This window comes from Glycine max, chromosome 20 (genome assembly GCF_000004515.6).
Source record: "Glycine max cultivar Williams 82 chromosome 20, Glycine_max_v4.0, whole genome shotgun sequence".
Taxonomy (NCBI): domain Eukaryota; kingdom Viridiplantae; phylum Streptophyta; class Magnoliopsida; order Fabales; family Fabaceae; genus Glycine; species Glycine max.
Genome location: NC_038256.2, coordinates 18074979 through 18083831, shown reverse-complemented (window position 1 = coordinate 18083831; position 8853 = coordinate 18074979). Strand labels below are relative to the sequence as shown.

General features: G+C 39.2%; 1 non-coding gene across 1 annotated transcript; it reads right to left on the bottom strand.

The window, feature by feature from the left end:
* Nucleotides 1-5087: 5087 nt before the first annotated feature.
* Nucleotides 5088-5194, bottom strand: LOC113000877 (small nucleolar RNA R71). The gene has a single exon (XR_003266197.1). It is a non-coding gene; the product is annotated as a small nucleolar RNA R71 (small nucleolar RNA).
* Between the last annotated feature and the right edge of the window lie 3659 nt (nucleotides 5195-8853).

Here is an 8853-nt window from a genome sequence, read left to right as displayed (position 1 = left end):
GTTGCCCTCACCACCAGATTTCTGAGCAGCTTCTTCTCCAATATTTTTATGAAGGACTCAGTAACATGGAGAGAAGTATAATAGATACTGCCAGTGGTAGAGCCCTTGGAGACATGACCCCTGCTGAAGCCAGAAATTTAATTGAGAAGATGGCTTCCACCTCCTAGCAATTTAGTGCCAGAAATGATGTTATTGTCATTAAAAGAGTGCATGAAGTAGCCACGAATTCATCTTCATCAGCCGAGACTATGAAGCTTGAAGGAAAACTAGATGCCTTGGTTAACCTGGTAACCCAGCTGGCCTTGAATAAAAAATCTGCTCTTGTCACCAAACTCTGTGGTTTATGCTCCTCTGCCGACCACCACACAGACCTTTGCCCTTCTGTGCAACAATCTGAAGCAATTGAACAGCCTGAAGCTTATGCTGCAAACATCTACAATAGATCTCCTCAACCTCAGCAGCAAAATCAGCCACAACCCTGGGTGGAGGAATCATCCCAACCTTAGATGGTCGAGTCCTTCACAACAACAGCAACAACAACAGCCTTATTTCCAGAATGTTGTTGGCCCAAGTAGACCACACATTCCTCCACCAATCTAGCAGCAACAACAACAATAGCAATAGCCCCAAAAACAACAAACAGTTGAGGCCCCTCCGCAACCTTCCCTTGAAGAACTTGTGAGGCAAATGACTATGCAAAACATGCAGTTTCAACAAGAGACCAGAGCCTCCATTCAGAGCTTAACTAATCAGATGGGACAATTAGCTACACTGTTAAATCAACAACAGTCCCAGAATTTTGACAGATTACCTTCTCAATCTGTCCAGAATTTCAAAAATTTGAGTGCCATTACATTGAGGTCAGGAAAGCAGTGTCAAGGACCTCAACCAGCAACATCTTCCTCATCTGCAAATGAACCTACCCAACTTCACTCTACTCCAGAAAAAGATGATGACAAAAATTTAAAGAGTAAATCTAAAGAGAAGCAGCATATCCCTCTTCCATTTCCTCCAAGAGCAATTTCCATCAAAAAAATGGAAGAGATAGAGAAGGAGATATTGGAAACATTTAGAAAAGCAGAGGTAAACATACCTCTACTGGATGCAATAAAGCAAATTATAAGATATTGTAAATTCGTGAAAGAGCTGTGCACTCATAAGCGGAAGCTTAGAGGAAGTGAAAGAATTAGTATGGGCAGAAATGTCTGCGCATTGATTGGTAAATTTGTTCCCCAAATCCCTGAAAAATGTAAAGATCCAAGTACATTCAGCATACCTTGTATTATAGGGAACAGTAAGTTTGACAATGCCATGCAAGATTTAGGAGCTTCTGTTAGTGTTATGCCTCTTTCTATTTTTAATTCTCTATCTCTTGGTCCTTTGCAGTCAACTGGTGTGGTAATTCATTTAGCTAATAGAAGTGTTGCCTATCCTGCTGGTTTCATAGAGGATGTCTTAGTTAGAGTTGGTGAACTGATTTTCCCTGTTGATTTTTATATTTTGAATATGGAGGAGGGATTTTCTAAAGGATCAGTTCCTATAATTCTAGGCAGACCTTTTATGAAAATTGCTAGAACTAAGATAGATGTATATGCAGGCACACTATCTATGGAGTTTGGTGATATAACTGTTCATTTTAATATTTTGGATGCTATGAAACACCCACCTGAAGACTCAAACCAGTGATTCTTGATGTAGCGAAGAAGGAGGTAACCAAGCTTTTGCAAGCTAGAATCATTTATCCTATCTCCGACAGCCAATGGGTGAGTCTCGTCCAGGTAGACCCGAAGAAAACTGGCCTCACCGTGATAAAAAATGAGAAGGAGGAGCTAATTCCTACTCGGGTGCCGAACAGTTGGAGAGTCTGCATTGACTATAGGAGGCTGAACCAGGTTACCAAAAAGGACCATTTTCCACTGCCCTTCATTGACCAGATGCTTGAACGCCTGGCATGTAAATCTCACTACTGTTTCCTTGATGGTTTTTCTAGTTATATGCAAATCACTATTGCTCCTGAGGATCAGGAAAAGACCACATTCACCTACCCCTTCGGCACTTTTTCCTATAGGAGGATGCCTTTCTGCCTGTGCAATGCCCCTGGTACCTTCCAGCGGTGCATGATTAGTATTTTTAGTGATTTTTTAGAAAATTGCATAGAGGTGTTTATGGATGATTTCACTGTATATGGATCCTCTTTTGATATTTATTTGGATAGTCTGCAAAAGGTTTTGAATAGATGCACTGAAACTAACCTTGTTCTAAATTTTGAAAAATGTCATTTTATGGTTTAGCAAGGTATAGTTTTAGGCCACATTATTTCCAATAAGGGCATTGAAGTAGATCCTGCAAAAAATTTTGTTATTTCACAATTTCCTTACCCCTCTTGCGTGCGAGAGGTGCGATCTTTTCTTCGTCATGCAGGATTCTACAGGCGCTTTATAAGAGATTTTAGCAAAGTAGCCCTTCCACTATCCAACTTGTTGCAAAAGGAGGAGTGATATGCCATCATTTTCTTCTATTTCTTAAACCCTTTGTGCACCATTTTAATTACTGATTAGTCTTGTCAAATTAATTTGGCAGTTTTATTATTTGGGCTCATTTAGCTAATTTGATGTTTTTAATCTAATTTCAGGAATTAATAAAACATTAGGCTTAATCCGGATTTTGGTTGTGGACTTGAAGAGGGCAAATAAAACAGCGCTTACCTTAGTTAATTTCTAATTAGGAGATTGCAATTTTATTTTATGTGGTTCAATGTTTATTTCGTTTTGGGCCAGAATAATGTAATAGGGCCCAATGACTTTGAGTGACTCTTTTAAATAGAAGCCTTGGGATTCGTGCAAGGCTATTCTGTTAGACTATTATTCAGAGCATAGGGTTGAGGGTTTTATGTTTTCTGTTCTAATGCTACTGTTCACGTAATGCAATTTTCCATTTTCTGCTTCTAATTACAATATCGTTCTTGTTTCTTCTTCTGCCTTTAGTTTCATTTACGTTTTCTGTTATTAGTTTCATTTACGTGTTATGCTCTTATCTTTATTCATGTTTCTGCTCCTAGTTTCATTTATGTTCTCTATTTTTGTTGAAATTATGGAAGGCTAATTTTCTGGTGCTGTTTCCTTCTGAGAACGAAGCTTAACTCTCTTCGAGGTTCTATTTATAATGTAGCTTCCTGGCAGTTTTCCCTTCACCAATTAACCCACATTTGTTAATATTAATCTGCGCACGCTTCGTGTTTGATTAATTGCCTCTGAGCCTAACTTGCATTCATGCTTAATGGATGAAGGGTTAATTGGTGTATGTGTTGCCTAATCACGTATTGACAGCCCTAAGTTGGTTTTCGCTTAGTAAATTAAAATAGGGTTGGATTAAGTGGTTAACTGTTAGGGACGAATTCTCCATAACCTAGGACAAGAGAGTGGCTTTTGAATCAGAGGAAACAACCCATTTTTATTACTATTAATTTCACATTCTAGTTCGCTTGTTCTTTATTTCACAAAACAAACAACCCGCCCCCCCCCCCCCAATCGTTACTATTACTGCAAGTATATTATGAACATTTGGTTTATCATTGCTTGTTGGGAAATGACCTAGGATCACTTCCTAGTTACTGCATTTTAATGTTTATTTGATTTGGGTACGACCTCGATCAAATTTGGCGCCGTTGCCGGGGAGCAGTGTCCAAAGGTTCATAATAGCTAGTGTCGTGTTAGTGTTCAATTCTTTCGTGTTTTATGTTTAATTATTAGTGTTGTGTTAGTGTGTATGTTAGTGTTGTTTAGTGTCTTGGTATTTTGTTTAGTGTGTGTTCTGTTTTAGTTTTTCTGTTAAGCGCTTCCCCTGCTTCAGTTTTGGGTGTTTTGCTGTGAATAGTGTTTTGCGACGGATTTAGCGACCACTTTTGCTTTTGGCAAAACAGAGTAGTAGTGGAAATCATGTAGCGGCGGATTTTAGCGACCACCCTTGCTGAATTATTTGGGATTTTTTGTTTTAGTAGCTAGAGATGTTATTTTTGGCTGAATTTTTTTGTGGTAACTTCTTTTAATCTATATTTTGTGGGAAAAATAGCCAGAGCCTTTAGTTTGGTCAGATTTGAAAGTTTAAAAAAAGTAGCAAATTTTATTTTTGTCAAAACTTCAAACGGCCATAACTTTTGCTCCGATTATTAGAATCGCAATTATTATATATGTATTTGGGGTAGAAAAAAATTTCCTGCGCCGTGGCCGGCTGAGGTCTCCATCGTCCAAAAAAGTGATTCTGTCAAAAGTTTTTTATTTTTCAAGTTTTATTCACTTATTTTTCTTAACCTACCATTTTTAGCTTCCCTTGTTAGACTTTGAATTTTCGTTTGAAATTTTATGTGCTATTTTCTCATCATTTTATAAGGTTGCTCACAAAATTTGAAGTCATTTGGATATCATTTGAGGGTAGATGTAGTTCAAACCTACACCTTTATTTACATGAGAAGGCAACTAGTTGTGCATGCTGAATGTAGTGCATGACTAGAGGAAATCCATCTGACTTACAACCCTTTGATCCTGAGATAGATAGGACATTTCATACATTAGTTAGGCATCAATTTGTACCTTTTGATCATCCTGAGCATTCCATTACTGGTAAGTCTGTGCTTTCTGTTATTGGTGATTTTGAACATCCTGATTTTGAACATTATAATTTTGAGCATTCTGATTTTGAACATTCTGAGAACATGGCACAACCTCCACCCCGTGAGAGGACTCTAAGGGAAATGGCTGCACCTGATTTCACCTACGAAAGCTTGTGCATCCAATACCCTGATGAGGATGTCCCATATGTTCTTAAAACTGGATTGATCCATTTGCTTCCAAAGTTTCATGGCCTTGTAGGTGAAGACCTGCACAAACATCTGAAAGAATTTCATATTGTCTGCTCCACCATGAAACCCCCAGATGTCCAAGAGGATCACATATTTTTGAAGGCTTTTCCTCATTCTTTAGAGGGAGTGGCAAAGGACTGGTTGTATTACCTTGCTCCAAGGTCCATCACGAGCTAGGATGACCTCAAGAGAGGATTCTTAGAAAAAACATTTCCCTGCTTCCAGGACCACAACCATCAAAAAGGATATTTCAGGTATTAGACAACTCAGTGGAGAGAGCCTATATGAATACTAGGAGAGATTTAAAAAACTATGTGCCAGTTGCCCTCACCATCAGATTTCGGAGCAGCTTCTTCTATAATATTTTTATGAAGGACTCAGTAACATGGACAAAAGTATGATAGATGCTGCCAGTGGTGGAGCCCTTGGAGACATGACCCCTGCTGAAGCCAAAAATTTAATTGAGAAGATGGCTTCCAACTCCCAACAGTTTAGTGCCAGAAATGATGCTATAGTCATTAGAGGAGTGCATGAAGTAGCCACGAATTCATCTTCAGCAGCTGAAACCAAGAAGCTTGAAGGTAAACTAGATGCCTTAGTTAACCTGGTAACCCAACTAGCCTTGAATCAGAAATTTGTACTTGTCGCAAGAGTCTGTGGTTTATGCTCCTCTGCCGACCACCACACAAACCTTTGCCCTTCCATGCAGCAACCTGGAGCAATTGAGCAGCCTGGAGCTTATGTTGCAAACCTTTACAATAGACCTCCTCAACCTCAGCAACAAAATCAACCACAGCAGAACAATTATGACCTCTCTAGCAACAGATACAATCCTAGATGGAGGAATCACCCTAATCTCAGATGGTCTAGCCCTCAACAACAACAACAGCAGCCTGCTCCTTCCTTCCAAAATGTTGTTGGCCCAAGCAGACTATACATTCCTCCACCAATCCAACAACAGCAACAGCCCCAGAAACAGCAAACAGTTGAGGCTCCTCCACAACCTTCCCTCGAAGAACTTGTGAGGCAAATGACTATGCAAAACATGCAGTTTCAACAAGAGGCCAGAGCCTCCATTCAGAGCTTAACTAACCAGATGGGACAATTGGCTACACAATTAAATCAACAACAGTCCCAAAATTCTGACAAGCTGCCTTCTCAATCTATCCAGAATCCTAAAAATGTGAGTGCCATTTCATTGAGGTCGGGAAAGCAGTGTCAAGGACCTTAACCAGTAGCACCTTCCACATTTGCAAATGAACCTGTCCAACTTCACTTTACTCCAGAAAACGATGATGACAAAAATTTAAAGAGTAAGTTACCTAACAATTTCTGTGCAGGTGAATCTTCCACTGGTAATTATGATTTACAGAAGCAACATATCCCGTTTCCATTCCCTCCAAGAACAATTCCCGACAAAAAAATGGAAGAAGCAGAGAAAGAGATCTTGGAAACATTTAGAAAAGTAGAGGTAAACATACCTCTACTGGATGCAATAAAGCAAATTTCAAGATATGCTAAATTATTGAAGGAGCTATGCACTAATAAGCGGAAGCTTAAAGGAAGTGAACGAATTAGCATGGGTAGAAATGTCTCTGCATTGATTGGTAAATCTGTACCCCAAATCCCTGAAAAATGTAAAGATCCAGGTACATTTAGCATACCTTGTATTATAGGGAATAGTAAGTTTGACAATGCCATGCTAGATTTAGGAGCTTTTGTTAGTGTTATGCCTCTGTCTATTTTTAATTCTCTATCTCTAGGTCCTTTGCAGTCAACTGATGTGGTAATTCATTTAGCTAATAGAAGTGTTGCCTATCCTGCTAGTTTCATAGAAGATGTCTTAGTTATAGTTGGTGAACTGATTTTCCCTGTTGATTTTTATATTTTGAATATGGAGGAGGGATTTTCTCAAGGATTAGTCCCCATCATTCTAGGCAGACCCTTTATGAAAACTGTTAGAACTAAGATAGATGTATATGCAGGCACACTATCTATGGAGTTTGGTGATATAACTGTTCATTTTAATATTTTGGATGCTATGAAACACCCATCTGAAGATCTTTCTGTATTTCGTGCTGAAATAATTGACCATATTGTTGATGAATACATGACTGATCTTTATTCTAATCTGCATGCCTCTCACTCTTCATGCATTGAGTCTAAAATTGTACTTGATCATAGGTCTAAATTTGATGTTGAGAGTGAATATGAAATTGATATTGATTGCATGTCTGGTGGTGTTTTACCTCTTGAGATTGATTTTATAGAGTCAAATAGAACTAACCATGTTTCAGGAAGTATACATACCTCTGACTTTCTTTATGAGGTATAGACTGAGAAACCATCTCCTTCTACCATTATCCAGCCGGCCCCACCAGAACTGAAGCCACTGCCATCAAATTTAAAATACGCTTACTTGAATGATAGCAAAAGTTTTCTAGTAACTATATCTGTATCCCTTGCTGATGAGCAAGAGGAGAAGTTGTTATCTGTTCTGAAGAAGCATAAGAAGGCTATAGACTGGACCCTGGCAGACATTCCTAGTATTAGCCCATCCACATGTATGCATCGAATAAATTTAGAGGATGGAGCTAAACCAGTAAGGCAGCCATAGAGAAGACTCAAACCGATGATTCTTGATGTAGTGAAGAAGGAGATAACCATGCTTTAGCAAGCTGGAATCATTTATCCTATCTCCAACAGCCAATGGGTGAGTCCCGTCCAGGTAGTCCCGAAAAAAACTGGCCTCACCGTGATAAAAAATAAGAATGAGGAGTTGATTCCTACTCGGGTGCAGAACAGTTGGAGAGTCTGCATCGACTATAGGAGGCTTAACCAGGTTACCAAAATGGACCATTTCCCCTGCCATTCGTTGACCAGATGCTTGAACGCCTGGTAGGTAAATCTCACTACTATTTCCTTGATGGTTTTTCTAGTTATATGCAAATCACTATTGCTCTTGAGGATCAGGAAAGAACCATATTCACTTGCCCCTTCGACACTTTTGCCTATAGGAGGATGCCTTTCGGCCTGTGCAATGCCCCAGGTACCTTCCAGCAGTGCATGATCAGTATTTTTAGTGTTTTTTTAGAAAATTGCATAGAGGTGTTTATGGATGATTTCACTGTATATGGATCCTCTTTTGATGTCTGTTTGGATAGTTTGGAAAAGGTTTTGAATAGATGCATTGAAACTAACCTTGTTCTAAATTTTGAAAAATGTCATTTTATGGTTAAGCAAGGTATAGTTTTAGGCCACGTTATTTCCAATAAGGGCATTGAAGTAGATCCTGCAAAAATTTCTGTTATATCACAATTTCCTTACCCCTCTTATGTGCGAGAGGTGCGATCTTTTCTTGGTCATGCAGGATTCTACAGGCGCTTTATAAGAGATTTTAGCAAAGTAGCCCTCCCACTATCCAACTTGTTGCAAAAGGAGGTGGAGTTTGACTTTAATGGTAAATGCAGAGAGGCTATTGATTGCCTCAAAAGAGCACTGACTACCACCCCCATCATCCAAGCACCCGATTGGACAGCCCCTTTTGAGCTTATGTGTGACACATCAAATTATGCATTGGGGGCTGTCGTTGCTCAGAAAATTGATAAATTGCCCAGGGTGATATATTATGCTTCTAGGACTTTAGATGCTGCCAAAGTGAATTATACTACTACTGAGAAAGAGCTACTAGCCATAGTTTTTGCTCTTGAAAAATTTAGATCGTATTTGCTTGGTACCCGCATTATTGTTTATACTGACCATGCAGCACTAAAGTACTTGTTGAAGAAGGCTGATTCTAAGCCTAGGTTGATCCGATGGATGCTCTGGCTCCAAAAGTTTGACTTGGAGATCCGTGATAGGAGCGGAGCACAAAATTTAGTTGCTGATCATTTGAGTCGGATCGAACGTGTGTCTGATGCGGATTTCCCCATTCGGGATGATTTCCCGGATGATCATTTGTATATATTGTATAGTATTTCTGATTCTCTTTCTACTCC